This window comes from Staurois parvus, unplaced genomic scaffold (genome assembly GCF_062004578.1).
Source record: "Staurois parvus isolate SC_StPar_1 unplaced genomic scaffold, SC_StPar_1.0 ptg000283l, whole genome shotgun sequence".
Lineage (NCBI taxonomy): Eukaryota > Metazoa > Chordata > Amphibia > Anura > Ranidae > Staurois > Staurois parvus.
This window is the reverse complement of record NW_028318079.1, coordinates 4,724,732-4,740,867: the sequence shown is the minus strand read 5'-3', so window position 1 is coordinate 4,740,867 and position 16,136 is coordinate 4,724,732. Positions and strand designations below refer to the sequence as shown.

The 16,136-nt window shown below is 40.7% G+C and overlaps 1 long non-coding RNA gene across 1 annotated transcript in view; it reads right to left on the bottom strand.

The window, feature by feature from the left end:
* Positions 1–671: 671 nt before the first annotated feature.
* The window catches only part of LOC149458560 (uncharacterized), a 94,705-nt gene continuing 79,240 nt past the window's right edge, over positions 672–16,136 (bottom strand). The window contains exons 4-5 of the long non-coding RNA XR_016313408.1: positions 15,236–15,458; positions 672–2,352 (exon numbers count right to left, since the gene is read on the bottom strand). This is a non-coding gene — a long non-coding RNA (uncharacterized LOC149458560). The remainder of the gene's footprint in view (positions 2,353–15,235; positions 15,459–16,136) is intronic.

Below are 16,136 nucleotides of genomic sequence, written 5' to 3'. Positions count from 1 at the left end.
CACTAATACCGGAGGTGTGTTACTGGCCAGATCACCAGGTGAAAACAGAGGGGGAAAAAAAGCCAAAGAAAAGAAAACTAATATCTAATGATTAATATATAATACAAAAGGTGCAGCGCTAAAAACTCAGATAAAATACTGGACGATGGATAAAACCATTAAATTAATGAAATGAATGATATCAAATGGATAAACCACAATAATAGACATATATAGGTGACTGATAAGTGCCGGAATAAAGTGCCAAAGTCTATATATTGAATGGTGATCCTTCGTGTGTCTTCTAATGATGCATAATTCAGATGCATAATTCAAATATGCATTAAGAAGATATATCCCATCTCAAGGTCTCAAATGGAATCCTCTTAAGGACTTGTCTAGCATCTTTAGGCTTCCCACTGGCTTCCCTCCGGGCACCTCTGACCATCCGGGGTTCCCTTTGGATCATCTGAAATACCTTCTGTCTTGGAAATTCGCTTTAACCAATTTCTCCTTACCGTGAGTACTCGCAGTTGGATGCGCAGAAATCCCCCATAAAGCTGTGCGAATCTCGCTTACCACGACTGCAGCTAAACTACACGATTCCTGCCCATCCAACTGATTTAACTTCTGTTGAAATGTGGGTGATTGGAGCTCCGTTACCCAGGAATGATCACACGACACTCTCAGGATGATGTTGGAATTCACATAGAGACTGGCTTCAGACTCAGCCCCCGGTTTTATTACAAACACACACACGCCCCCCACATGAATAAGGTCAATCCCCTCCCACAGAACAATGCAATGGGGAGTGCCGATACACAGGATGTACATTCCGATTGGAGCATAGCCTTTCCTATTATCTATCACTGGTCCTCCCCCATGAGCCCTCTGAGGTCAGCAGACTTCCTCCCCTTCCACCCATGAGCCCTCTGTGGAGAGCATATCTCCTCCCCTTGCCCCCATGAGCCCTCTATGGAGATTATATTTCTTGTTCCAGCTCCTAGCAGTATGTTCATTCTCTGTACAAGCATCCCCCAGGCTAAACACCAGTCTGTACCTGGATGGGCCCGATACGATCTTTATTAAAACACATCCATCCAGATACAGTTCAGGTCGTTAATGGGTTGTAAGATATGCATAAGCCTACACGCGGAGTTCTTACCATTTGGCGCCTTGCGTTATGAAGTCCATGTGGTACTATGCTGCTGATATGTGGATACAGGCCCGCGGCCTACCGCCAGCGGCATTCGCATCGAATGCCGTGGTGGTATACACGCCGGTCTATAAGCGCAGATCTGCCATCTCATCCATTACCGAGCTGAGTACTGTAATACATACATTGTACATGCGCATGGCCCAATTGCAGCTTTCAGAGCTTTAATTAAGCCACAGGAGAGACATATGAATAACACTCATATATGACACATTTAGAGTTCAACCAACAATACAAAATTTCCATGACACTTCCCTGGTGGCTCTGTGGGTGGCGGACCAACTGATAGACCATTGGATGTAATTTGAGAAGGGTGGCAATTCCACTAGAAACCAAAAATGCTTTTCCATAAAATTTAATCCAAAACTGGATAATCAATCAAGATCCGACCTGTTTCGTGGGATGTGACCCACTTCTTCAGGGAAAGTGGAAAAACTAAGCAACAATGCCAGTCGAAGATAGCACCTGATGTACATGAAGATCACTAGTGATTGGATACACAAAGGGAGATTCTCTGAGCTGCGGGGAGGAAACCACCAGTCCAAGAATACCTCAGATAAAATTGGGTAGCAAACTGTTTTTTGACTCTTTATGTTTAGAACCATGCTAGTCATTCCAGATTATGTGAACTCCGCATGCATGACCATGCATAATTCTTAAGCCAGTGTCTTTAGTCCAGGGAGTAAATGTTGAACCTGGATGATGCCTGAACAAAGAAGGCAAGCTTGAGCTGTTTTCAATGGCTCCAAACTGTATGTTTCACAGCCGTGTCCAGGGAGCGCTCATGTGTCTGCTTAAAATTCTTTTCCATTCCTTGTTGTAACTCCAACATCCTTCCCAGGGAGTCTTAGCATATCCAAGCAGGAAAGGATATGTCTTTCTGAAGAAACCACTGCCTGTTTTGCCATGTATGTTACTCATTCACTCATCCATTCATGTCTCCATGCTTAATTTTGCTAAGCAATCATTTTGAAAAACACCCCCTGGCATTTCTGGCAGTGGTGATCTTGAGTAAGTAGATGATTCATGTAGCATTTACTTCTTGAAATCCATCTGCCCTTAGCTCAGGCATTGGCTGAGCTAGAGCCCTCCTTCCTCTCCTGAAGTCTCCTGGGATATATGACATCATATTCCTAGGCATGGAAACCAGGAAATAACTAAAGAAATGTAAAAAAAATATGTTTGAAACAAGTAAAAATTATATCCTATCCATTTACTAAAGCTAGCAGAATAAGGATTAAAATAGTCATTGTTGATTGAGAGTGTGAAGTTCCACTTTAATGTTCCCTGTGTTGCGGTGCACTTTAACAGATTGAGCAAGATCTTTTTTTTTTTTAAAGCGTTGACAGCTTATTCCAAATGAATTGGTTGCCTAATATGTGTCTCGACACATGAAAACTCAAGCTCAACAACTACTTTTTAATTATAAAAGGTGAAAACTATTTAAAATGCTTTTGCTTGGTGCATATTGTGACATGTGAGCAATGTATTTATTCAGAGTTATAAAATTACTAAAAGGTCCAAATTTATCACAACCGAATTTAGCAACCTAATTAAAGTGTTTATATAGCCAAACCTAGGTTTTTTTTATTGTTTTGCATAGAGAAAGGAATGATTAAACCTCCTCTCGGGTTATGTTGTGTTGTCTGTATCCTGCTGGGGAGAGTTCCTTTTATTTACTGTCTTGTTTTTGAAAAAACAACCAGTAAGTTGCAGATTGTGGAATGTAGTCTAACAGTGTTTCTCAACCTTTTTTCAGTCAAAGCATCCTTTAAAATTATGGACAGTCCTGAGGCACCCATTAAAATTATGGACAGTCTTGCGGCACCGCATTCTAAAATAGGGTGCCTCAAGACTGTCCATAATTTTAAAAGGGCACCCCATTCTAAAATGTGAAAAACTATTCTAATAGTTTTATATAACGTAGCAACATCCACACATGTAGGGCATCCAACATTAGAGGGATTTATTCTTCCAAAGCAAATACTTTTGCACACTGGTACTGACTAGTGTGACCCCAGCACTGATGGAGAGGGGCAGGGGAGGATCAAACTAGGATGCTGTGCATGCAGCTTACATCCTGCTTATCAACTGAAGATGTCATTGGTTGTCAGGACGCCGGCGGCTAGAAAGTCGTAATGGTGCACAATGAAAGCCTGTGGCTTTGTGTAACTAAAAGGCAGGCTTGTCCACCTGCTGGCTTGTATACATGTTTTGGGCAATTTTCAGAGATTTTGCCAAGGCACCCCTGGAAAAACCTCAAGGCACCCCAGGGTGCCAGGGCACCCTGGTCAAGAAAGGCTGGTCTAACATGCAATTGAATACACTTATAGTCTAATCAAGCCTTTATCAACCTTTTCAACACAGAGGGACCCTTGAAATAACTTTCTGATCTCAGGGGATCCCTTCTACAAATTACTATGTATATTTACAATTAATGATACATTAATGTGATGGTCAGTGGGAAGAATGCTCTTCACACTTGAGTTCCACTCATTGAGAACAATTACCCCCTTACAGAGAGCTAAAAAGATCAATAGTGTCAATGGGAACTTATCTGAGAGGCAGAAATTGCTCATTGCTGAAGGAACCCCTAGCAACCTCTGGAGAAACCTTAGGGTTCCATTGAAATTATACATTATGAAATAAGTATTTTTTATTTCTTTAAGGCCATATACACCGGTGTAGCCAGTTCTTCACCATATGATGTTATGTTGTTACAATTGGGAGGTTAATTTTAGTTATTTTATATAATTTTAATAGTATGGGTTTGATTGGGATTTTTATATATATGTAGAGTTCTTCCTTAATAATTAGGTTTGATTAAAGTAATTTTAGATGGGTAGATGTTTAGATAAAAAGGACCTTAATCCACTATAATAATATATAGATAGAATAGAATTCATATTGAGGTTATGGTATAAAAGGAAAGTCATTGTATATAATACTATTCAGAATGTGTATATATGTATTCAAGGTGACTAGGTTGATTGAGGTTTTAGGGGTTAATGTTGTAATTTTTATGTATCAAGTAATAATTATGTCGTTATATATTTTTATAGATTGCTAATGAGAATTATGGGGTAGAGTTTTATAGTATGTTATCTTGGTGGACGATTTGTATATCAGATAATATATGCCGGATTAGTTGTAAGCAGTTATGGGACATTACTGGCAGTGCTCCCATCTCCAATATGGCGGCGAGTGTCTCGGCGCCATGATGAGGAGGGGTTTAAATAGAATTCTGTTGCTTGACGGTCACACCCCTTATGACTAAGTCGATGACGAAACGCGTCAAGGTGGAGTGACGTCAAGACGTTTTCCCAGAAACCGGAAGTTACCTGGTGGCCATTTTGGATGAGGGAGAGATCGAGCAGGTGTACCTGGACGTTTTCCCTGGATGACCGTGAGATTCCTGTACTCCCTCTAATGCGATTTTAAAAGCTTTGGCAATGTGAGCAGTTTTAAATAAAGTCCATGTTGTGAATTTTATTGGCGGTATCACACTACAGTCATGGCCGAAATTGTTGGCACCCTTGATATTTCTCCAGGAAATCATGTATTTCTCACGAAACGTATTGCATTAACACATGTTTTGCTATACACATGTTTATTCCCTTTGTGTGTATTGGGACAAAACAAAAAAAGGGAGGAAAGAAAGCAAATTCGACATAATGTCACACAAACCTCCAAAAATGGGCTGGACAAAAGTATTGGCACCCTTTCACAACTGCGGATAAATAAGAATGTTACAAGCATGTGATGCTCCTGTAAACTCACCTGGGGCAAGTAACAGGTGTGGGCAATATAGAAATCACACCTGAAAGCAGATAAAAAGGAGAGACGTTCACTTAACCTTTGCATTGTGTGTCTGTCTGTGCCACACTAAGCATGGACAACAGAAAGAGGAGACGAGAACTGTCTGAGGACCTGAGAACCAAAATTGTGGCAAAATATCAACAATCTCAAGGTTACAAGTCCATCTCCAGAGAACTAGATTTGCCTTTGTCCACAGTGCGCAACATTATCAAGAAGTTTGCAACCCATGGCACTGTAGCTAATCTCCCTGGTCGTGGACGGATGAGGAAAATTGATGAAAGATTGCAACGCAGAATAGTCCGGATGGTGGATAAGCAGCCCCAAACATGTTCCAAAGACATTCAAGCTGTCCTGCAGGCTCAGGGAGCATCAGTGTCAGCGCGAACTATCCGTCGACATTTAAATGAAATGAAACGCTATGGCAGGAGACCCAGGAGGACCCCACTGCTGACACAGAGACATAAAAAAGCAAGACTACAGTTTGCCAAAATGTACTTGAGTAAGCCAAAAGCCTTCTGGGAAAACGTCTTGTGGACAGATGAGACCAAGATAGAGCTTTTCGGTAAAGCACATCATTCTACTGTTTACCGAAAACGGAATGAGGCCTACAAAGAACAAAACACAGTACCTACGGTAAAATATGGTGGAGGTTCAATGATGTTTTGGGGTTGTTTTGCTGCCTCTGGCACTGGGTGCCTTGACTGTGTGCAAGGCATCATGAAATCTGAGGATTACCAAAGGATTTTGGGTCGCACTGTAGGGCCCAGTGTCAGAAAGCTGGGTTTGCGTCCAAGATCCTGGGTCTTCCAGCAGGACAATGACCCCAAACATACGTCAAAAAGCACTCAGAAATGGATGGCAAAGAAGCGCTGGAGAGTTCTGAAGTGGCCAGCAATGAGCCCAGATCTAAATCCCATTGAACACCTGTGGAGAGATCTTAAAATTGCTGTTGGGAAAAGGTGTCCTTCCAATAAGAGAGACCTGGAGCTGTTTGCAAAGGAAGAGTGGTCCAAAATTCCGGGTGAGAGGTGTCAGAAGCTTATTGATGGTTATAGGAAGCGACTGATTTCAGTTATGTTTTCCAAAGGGTGTGCAACCAAATATTAAGTTAAGGGTGCCAATACTTTTGTCCAGCCCATTTTTGGGGTTTTGTGTGACATTATGTCATATTTGCTTTTCTGCCTCTGTTTTATATTTGTTCCAATACATACAAAGGGAATAAACATGTGTATAGCAAAACATGTGTTAATGCAATACCTTTTTTGTGTGAAATACTTGATTTTCAGGAAAAATATCAAGGGTGCCAACAATTTCGGCCATGACTGTATGTCCTGTATGTTTTTTTGGAGACACTGTGAGCAGAGTGTCTGAGGAATCCAAAGAGTGTGGTGGCTGCAGGATACAGCAGAGGTTCCTAAGCGGTTCAGCCTGTGGAGTTTCTGGATTACTATAAAGCCTATTATATTGGGAAAGTTGGTAAGGGTATCCTTACTGCATTTAGAAGTGTACACTTTTCTGAATTTGAGTTTTTTTTGATGTGGCACTAAAAGAGTGTTATATACACTGATGTGTTTTTCACTGATCACGTTTGGTTCACGTTTTTTCACCATTTCTCACCTATATTCACTGTAGGAAGTATATATAAAAGTTTTTTTTATATACATATATAATTTTACAAAAGATAATGCACTATATGAGTTCTCTTTTCTTTGGGGTGGACTGTTTATGAATATCGTTGGAAGAATTGATTGGATATTTTAGTGAACTTGAAAAAGAATTGTAGTGGACTGTATATTGGTAGTGGATTTATATAATTTTGTAAACATTTGGGGATTAAGGTGATTGTAGTATTATTTTTTGGAGTATTTGTTAATAACACTGTCACTTATATAATTTGGTACACTTTCAGGGGAAGGTGTTGATTGTGTTAGAGGGTAATTATAGTACTAAGGAGGTGGTTGATTTATGATTAGTTCTTCACCATAATCATCAATAAGACTACATGTGACAGGCCAGGCAAAATAATTCAGTGCCTTAACTTAATTTAATCTGCTATTCAATCTCTGTAATTAAAGCTGAACTTTGGGAATATGAAAAAGCTACCCTTGCAGTGGGGCTTCCCCGGCACTGTAGAGGTACAGTAAATGTTAATTTTTGCCTAGGGTACCAGGAAAAAACACTTTTACGTACCCCATCTTTGGCTCCCCTGGGCATCAGCACTAGTCTCTTCTCTCTGATGCTCCAGCTTGTGTTCGGGCTCTAGATGCTCTCACTTACAATGTAGGACTGATGGTCCTGTGATATATGAGATGATGTCACAGCTGTCATCACCGTGCGGAGTGCCAAAGAGAAGAGGGGACCAGTCACATTGAAGTAGAATCCTGCAGGAGCAAGGGATAATATAACTAAATGTGCTATTAACTGGTGCTTAAGGGAACATGAACATTTATCCTTCCAGTGAGGGGGAAGCCTAAATGCAACAGTTGTTTTTCGTTTCCCAGAGGTCATCTTTAAATAGGAAGCATCATCATTTTTTTTCTTTATCCTCTCCTCCAGAAGACGAAGTGAATGTAGCAATATGTCCAATTTCAATTGATCCAGTGGATCCAGAGCTAGCATAGTTGACAGTGCACCCCTCACACCACTGTCCAACCACACTGCTCTCTAGGAGATAAATAATTAATTAGAGCTGAATGACATCACTTGTTTTGGACACCAAGTGCTTGCCTGAGACCAGTGCTATTACAGTGCATGCACCATTGCTTACTGAGTGACAGCTGCGTGTTGCCAGGTGCAGTGCCCCTTTAAGTTTGATCCCTCCTGCTACCATGTCATAGATGAGGTTATTGCTTACATAAAAGCAGGCTGTAGTTAGAGCTCAGTCAGTCAGATGTTGGCAGTTGGACATCCCAGAGCCGCAAAGGTGTGATCCAATACCGAGCTTGCCTAAAGGGGCCTGTGTATTGCGGAATTCCCAGGTGAGGTGGTACAGACCATGTGAGGACCAGCTGGAGTCACCTTGTCTACCCCTGACCCCTGCAAGTCCTGCAGTGGGATGCATATGGCCTTGGGAAAGAGTCTTCTTAAGAGAGTGGCAGCTGAAACCTGGGAATAGATTACATCAGGGAGCATGTCCAGCTGGGCAAAGCTATAGGTGGGACATTTGAAAGAGACTGGTATACTAATAGAAGGACCTTGTTACCACTGAACCTCATCTGTGTGTCCTTTGGCTTGGTGGTGGATAGACCAAGGCTGAGTAGCTTAGGTGAAGTGGTCTCAACTCTGTGGTGCTCCCAAGGAGAGGAGTAAAAAGGAAGATGGCTTGAATATGTATATTTGTGCTCTGCCTTGAAAACACTGCTGCAGGATATATAGTCATGCTAGTGGTGGTCTGAGCTGAATAAAATTCAATATGTCACATATGATATGTCATGGGAAGAAACGCGAAATTGAAGTAAAGTGCCAAAATTTCAAGTGTAAGGCCTCAGGACAGAAAATGTGTGAGTGGGCCTTTGGCTGGCAGAAATGTGTCTAAGATGGTGACTAGACAATTATGTGGATGCTCTAAACAAGAAGAAGCTGGACTTGTCCAATTTTGCGCCAACACCTGCCCAATCCGAGTCCACTACACGTGCTCATGCCAGAGGGGATAGAAGTGGCTATGCAGTCTAAAAGTAACATATGTATGTCAACACAAAACTGTGAATTCTTTTTGTGTAAACCAGATCCAATTTTAAGCATAGTGTAGTATATAGAGATGAGCGAAGAAATGAAAAATTCGATTCGGCTGATTCGGCGAATTCCAGTGTGAAATTCGATTCGATGCGAATTTCTCCGCTACGAAGATGACTTATTTAAAGGGTTTCTAGGCTTCAGAGAGCCTTTAAATTAGTGCAGAACACTGTACCTTTAATTTAAATGCCCTTGGAGATGAGGAAGGAGAAGGAGAAGGAGAAGGATGAGAAGAAGGAGAAGGAGAAGGATGAGAAGAAGGAGAAGGAGAAGGGTGGAGAAGAAGGAGAAGGATGAGAAGAAGGAGAAGGATGAGAAGAAGGAGAAGGAGAAGGATGAGAAGAAGGAGAAGGAGAAGGATGAGAAGAAGGAGAAGGAGAAGGATGAGAAGAAGGAGAAGGATGAGAAGAAGGAGAAGGATGAGAAGAAGGAGAATGATGAGAAGAAGGAGAAGGATGATAAGAAGAAGGCTGAGAATAAGGAGAAGGATGAGAAGAAGGAGAAGGAGAAGGATGAGAAGAAGGAGAAGGATGAGAAGAAGGAGAAGGAGAAGGATGAGAAGAAAGAGAAGGATGAGAAGGAGAAGGATGAGAAGAAGAAGGATGAGAAGAAGAAGGATGAGAAGAAGGAAAAGGATGAGAAGAAGAAGGATGAGAAGAAGGAGAAGGATGAGAAGAAGGAGAATGATGAGAAGAAGGAGAAGGATGATAAGAAGGACAAGGAAGAGAAGAAGGAGAAGGAGAAGGATGAGAAGAAGGAGAAGGATGAGAAGAAGGAGAAGGATGAGAAGAAGGAGAAGGATGAGAAGAAGGAGAAGGATGAGAAGAAGGAGAAGGAGAAGGATGAGAAGAAGGAGAAGGATGAGAAGAAGAAGGATGAGAAGAAGGATGAGAAGAAGGAGGAGAAGGATGAGAAGAAGAAGGATGAGAAGAAGGAGAAGGATGAGAAGAAGGAGAAGGAAGAGAAGAAGGAGAAGGAGAAGGATGAGAAGGAGAAGGATGAGAAGAAGGAGAAGGATGAGAAGAAGGAGAAGGAGAAGGATGAGAAGAAGGAGAAGGATGAGAAGAAGAAGGATGAGAAGAAGGATGAGAAGGATGAGAAGAAGGAGAAGGATGAGAAGAAGGAGAATGATGAGAAGAAGGAGAAGAAGGAGAAGGATGAGAAGAAGGAGAAGGATGAGAAGAAGGAGAAGGATGAGAAGAAGGAGAAGGATGAGAAGAAGGAGAAGGAGAAGGATGAGAAGAAAAAGGATGAGGAGAAGGAGAAGGATGAGAAGAAGGAGAAGGAGAAGGATGAGAAGAAGGAGAAGGATGAGAAGAAGGAGAAGGATGAGAAGAAGGAGAAGGAGAAGGATGAGAAGAAGGAGAAGGAGAAGGATGAGAAGAAGGAGAAGGAGAAGGATGAGAAGAAGGAGAAGGATGAGAAGAAGGAGAAGGATGAGAAGGAGAAGGATGAGAAGGAGAAGGATGAGAAGAAGAAGGCTGAGAATAAGGAGAAGGATGAGAAGAAGGAGAAGGATGAGAAGAAGGAGAAGGATGAGAAGAAGGAGAAGGAGAAGGATGAGAAGAAAGAGAAGGATGAGAAGGAGAAGGATGAGAAGAAGAAGGATGAGAAGAAGAAGGATGAGAAGAAGGAAAAGGATGAGAAGAAGAAGGATGAGAAGAAGAAGAAGGATGAGAAGAAGGAGAATGATGAGAAGAAGGAGAAGGATGATAAGAAGGAGAAGGAAGAGAAGAAGGAGAAGGAGAAGGATGAGAAGAAGGAGAAGGATGAGAAGAAGGAGAAGGATGAGAAGAAGGAGAAGGATGAGAAGAAGGAGAAGGATGAGAAGAAGGAGAAGGAGAAGGATGAGAAGAAAAAGGATGAGGAGAAGGAGAAGGATGAGAAGAAGGAGAAGGAGAAGGATGAGAAGAAGGAGAAGGATGAGAAGAAGGAGAAGGATGAGAAGAAGGAGAAGGATGAGAAGAAGGAGAAGGAGAAGGATGAGAAGAAGGAGAAGGAGAAGGATGAGAAGAAGGAGAAGGAGAAGGATGAGAAGAAGGAGAAGGATGAGAAGAAGGAGAAGGATGAGAAGGAGAAGGATGAGAAGGAGAAGGATGAGAAGAAGAAGGCTGAGAATAAGGAGAAGGATGAGAAGAAGGAGAAGGAGAAGGATGAGAAGAAGGAGAAGGATGAGAAGAAGGAGAAGGAGAAGGATGAGAAGAAAGAGAAGGATGAGAAGGAGAAGGATGAGAAGAAGAAGGATGAGAAGAAGAAGGATGAGAAGAAGGAAAAGGATGAGAAGAAGAAGGATGAGAAGAAGGAGAAGGATGAGAAGAAGGAGAATGATGAGAAGAAGGAGAAGGATGATAAGAAGGAGAAGGAAGAGAAGAAGGAGAAGGAGAAGGATGAGAAGAAGGAGAAGGATGAGAAGAAGGAGAAGGATGAGAAGAAGGAGAAGGATGAGAAGAAGGAGAAGGATGAGAAGAAGGAGAAGGAGAAGGATGAGAAGAAGGAGAAGGATGAGAAGAAGAAGGATGAGAAGAAGGATGAGAAGAAGGAGGAGAAGGATGAGAAGAAGAAGGATGAGAAGAAGGAGAAGGATGAGAAGAAGGAGAAGGAAGAGAAGAAGGAGAAGGAGAAGGATGAGAAGGAGAAGGATGAGAAGAAGGAGAAGGATGAGAAGAAGGAGAAGGATGAGAAGAAGGAGAAGGAGAAGGATGAGAAGAAGGAGAAGGATGAGAAGAAGAAGGATGAGAAGAAGGATGAGAAGGATGAGAAGAAGGAGAAGGATGAGAAGAAGGAGAATGATGAGAAGAAGGAGAAGAAGGAGAAGGATGAGAAGAAGGAGAAGGATGAGAAGAAGGAGAAGGATGAGAAGAAGGAGAAGGATGAGAAGAAGGAGAAGGAGAAGGATGAGAAGAAAAAGGATGAGGAGAAGGAGAAGGATGAGAAGAAGGAGAAGGATGAGAAGGAGAAGGAGAAGGATGAGAAGAAGGAGAAGGAGAAGGATGAGAAGAAGGAGAAGGATGAGAAGAAGGAGAAGGATGAGAAGGAGAAGGAGAAGGATGAGAAGGAGAAGGATGAGAAGAAGGAGAAGGAGAAGGATGAGAAGAAGGAGAAGGAGAAGGATGAGAAGAAGGAGAAGGATGAGAAGAAGGATGAGCAGAAGGAGAAGGATGAGAAGAAGGAGAAGGATGAGAAGAAGGAGAAGGATGAGAAGAAGGATGAGAAGAAGGATGAGAAGAAGGAGAAGGATGAGAAGAAGGACAGTTCTGTGACAGTTTCTGTCTATTTCTGACAGTTCTGGGACATTCACTCCATACAGCGGTTTCAACCGCTGTATGGAGGGAATGTCATAGAACTGTCAGAAATAGACTATTAATGACAGTTCTGGGACTGTCCTTCCATGCAGCGGTTGAAACATTGTATGTATTTGTTTCCATAAATGGATCCATTTATGGAAACAAATACATACAATGTTTCAACCGCTGCATGGAAGGACAGTCCCAGAACTGTCATTAATAGTCTATTTCTGACAGTTCCATGACATTCCCTCCATACAGCGGTTAAAACAGCTGTATGCAGTGAATGTCCCAGAACTGTCATAAATAGTCTATTTCTGATAGATCTGGGACATTCACTCCATACAGCTGTTTTAACCGCTGTATGGAGGGAATGTCATGGAACTGTCAGAAATAGACTATTAATGACAGTTCTGGGACTGTCCTTCCATGCAGCGGTTGAAACATTGTATGTATTTGTTTCCATAAATGGATCCATTTATGGAAACAAATACATACAATGTTTCAACCGCTGCATGGAAGGACAGTCCCAGAACTGTCATTAATAGTCTATTTCTGACAGTTCCATGACATTCCCTCCATACAGCGGTTAAAACAGCTGTATGCAGTGAATGTCCCAGAACTGTCATAAATAGTCTATTTCTGATAGATCTGGGACATTCACTCCATACAGCTGTTTTAACCGCTGTATGGAGGGAATGTCATGGAACTGTCAGAAATAGACTATTAATGACAGTTCTGGGACTGTCCTTCCATGCAGCGGTTGAAACATTGTATGTATTTGTTTCCATAAATGGATCCATTTATGGAAACAAATACATACAATGTTTCAACCGCTGCATGGAAGGACAGTCCCAGAACTGTCATTAATAGTCTATTTCTGACAGTTCCATGACATTCCCTCCATACAGCGGTTAAAACAGCTGTATGCAGTGAATGTCCCAGAACTGTCATAAATAGTCTATTTCTGATAGATCTGGGACATTCACTCCATACAGCTGTTTTAACCGCTGTATGGAGGGAATGTCATGGAACTGTCAGAAATAGACTATTAATGACAGTTCTGGGACTGTCCTTCCATGCAGCGGTTGAAACATTGTATGTATTTGTTTCCATAAATGGATCCATTTATGGAAACAAATACATACAATGTTTCAACCGCTGCATTGAAGGACAGTCCCAGAACTGTCATTAATAGTCTATTTCTGACAGTTCCATGACATTCCCTCCATACAGCGGTTAAAACAGCTGTATGCAGTGAATGTCCCAGAACTGTCATAAATAGTCTATTTCTGACAGTTCTGGGACATTCACTCCATACAGCGGTTTCCGGCAAAAAGTGTATGTGCAGAGTTCCTCTATTCTGCAGATACACTTAGAGGAGCTCTGCAGATACACTTAGAGGAGCTCTGCACATACACTTTTTTCCGGTTTGGAATTATTCTTATTTTCATCCTACTTCTTCTTCTTCTTCTTCATCCTCATCCTCATCCTCTTCTTCTTCTGAGGATGAGGATGAAGAAGAAGAAGAAGAAGAAGAAGAAGTAGGATGAAAATAAGATTAATTCCAAGCCGGCAAAAAGTGTATGTGCAGAGCTCCTCTAAGTGTATCTGCAGAGCTCCTCTAAGTGTATCTGCAGAATAGAGGAACTCTGCACATACACTTTTTGCCGGCTTGGAATTATTCTTCTTTTCATCCTACTTCTTCTTCTTCTTCTTCTTCATCCTCATCCTCAGAAGAAGAGGATGAGGATGAGGATGAGGATGAGGAAGAAGAAGAAGAATGAAAAGAAGAATAATTCCAAGCCGGCAAAAAGTGTATGTGCAGAGTTCCTCTATTTCTGACAGTTCTCTCACAGCTTCTTCACATGTACAGCGGTTGAAATATCTGTATCCTAAATGGAAACTAATAGATACAAATTGTATCTATTAGTTTCCATTTAGGATACAGATGTTTCAACCGCTGTACATGTGAAGAAGCTGTGAGAGAACTGTCAGAAATAGAGGAACTCTGCACATACACTTTTTGCCGGCTTGGAATTATTCTTCTTTTCATCCTACTTCTTCTTCTTCTTCTTCTTCTTCTTCTTCTTCTTCATCCTCATCCTCATCCTCTTCTTCTGAGGATGAAGAAGAAGAAGAAGTAGGATGAAAAGAAGAATAATTCCAAGCCGGCAAAAAGTGTATGTGCAGAGTTCCTCTATTTCTGACAGTTCTCTCACAACTTCTTCACATGTACAGTGGTTGAAACATCTGTATCCTAAATGTAAACTAATAGATACAATGTTTCAACCGCTAAACATGTGTTCCTTCTGTCAGAGAACTGTCAGAAATAGCGGAGCTCACTGCAGGGACACTTTTGCCGGCTGATCGGGAAATGTTCGATTCGCGCACCCGAAGTAGGCAAAATTTCGGTTTCGACACGAATCGAATATTTCCTGAAATTCGACTCGAATTCCGGTTCGCCTAGTTCGATTCGCTCATCTCTAGTAGTATACTATGGGCAGCTTCGGGGAATCATCTGCTCCTATAAGTGAGAGTAACGTATTAAGCTTGACATGTGTACTCACAATAGAGCTTGAGCTCCACAAAAGCAAAGCCCACAAATCGGGCTTCATGAAGGGGAGGAGACATCCATCAATAGTTGCAGACATAAAGATGTAATTTAAGGGAGAATAGTTTTGCAACCAAGAAGTATTTACACATGAGCCCATAGATGATAATGATGACTAATGAGACTTCTAATTTAATATGTGTCTGTACTTAAAGAAATGTATTGGCTAGCAGTGGCTTGGGATAAAGTAACCAATCAGAATTCATGTACAGGTCTAACTTCAGCACAGAATATTCTATTTGGTTCACTTAAAATGAAAATTCATTTTACTGAATAAAGCATATTTGGGTATACAAAAATGGGCTACTTCTCAGCAGATCACCCACAGTAACCAGTAACATTTCTTATAGTAAGTTGGGGCAGACAGATAGCAAATTGAACAGTGAAAAAACAATAAAAAAGCAGGATCATTAAAAGTACCTGGGAAAAAGAGTAACACAATTTTTTTTTCCACTGGGCATGATTTATTAATGAAGTCAAGAATCTTAAAGTGTTACTAAACCCCAGACCCTGCATTCACTATTTCCGTTTTCCCACAGTACACAGAATATGGAAGTGCAATTATTTTAGTAAATATAAACTGTTAAATACCTTTTCTGATCAGCAGTATATAACAGTCTTGTGACTTCTATCAGTGTCCAACTGAGCACTGTTAAAGCTTGTAGGAGGAGTTTTCTTTCTGCTCTAGGATGATGGAAATCCCCTGACCTCTGTCTTGACAATGCTGATCCCAAGAAAAAAAAACCCTTTAGCAATACACACCAAACTGAGCATGTGCATGCCTACGGTTCAGTCTGGAGATAAGAGGTGGTCGCTTGAAAAAGAGGAGGAACAGAGAAGAAAGGATTAAACAGTCTTTTTACAAAATGCAGAGGAATAACCCCTTAGGTTCCACAGTGAGTATAACAAGCATGCTTTACTGCATATACAGGCTGTTTTACTGTTGTGGGTTTAGTAACACTTTAAATTAGTAGAAGGAATTTTCACTATTCATGTACAGTATATGCACTGTGGTTTTATTACTTTTACTATTTTTTTCTACTGACTCTTTTAATTATATCTGCATATGCTTTGCATGGCTTTGTTCCTACATGTGATGTACATGTGAAATTACTAATTAGGTCACTACTGCTTAAAAATCATACATTCAGATTCTGGATACCCATATGGAAGAAAAATATATTTGAAATATATTTTTAAAATATTCTTCCCAGATATTTCCATATATTTGAAATACTACAATTTTGGCCATATTCAATATATTTAAATTGATATATATATATATATATGTTAAAATTAATTTTTTTATATGTTAAAAAAAATCTGAAGAATATATTTACAAAAAAATATATTTTAAAAATATATATATTTTTAAATATATTCTTCAGATATTTTTTACATATAAAAAAGTCATTTTAACATATATTTTTACTTATAATTGTAAATGCATTCCAAAAGTATAGATTTGTATTTTTAAAGACATACAGTATAT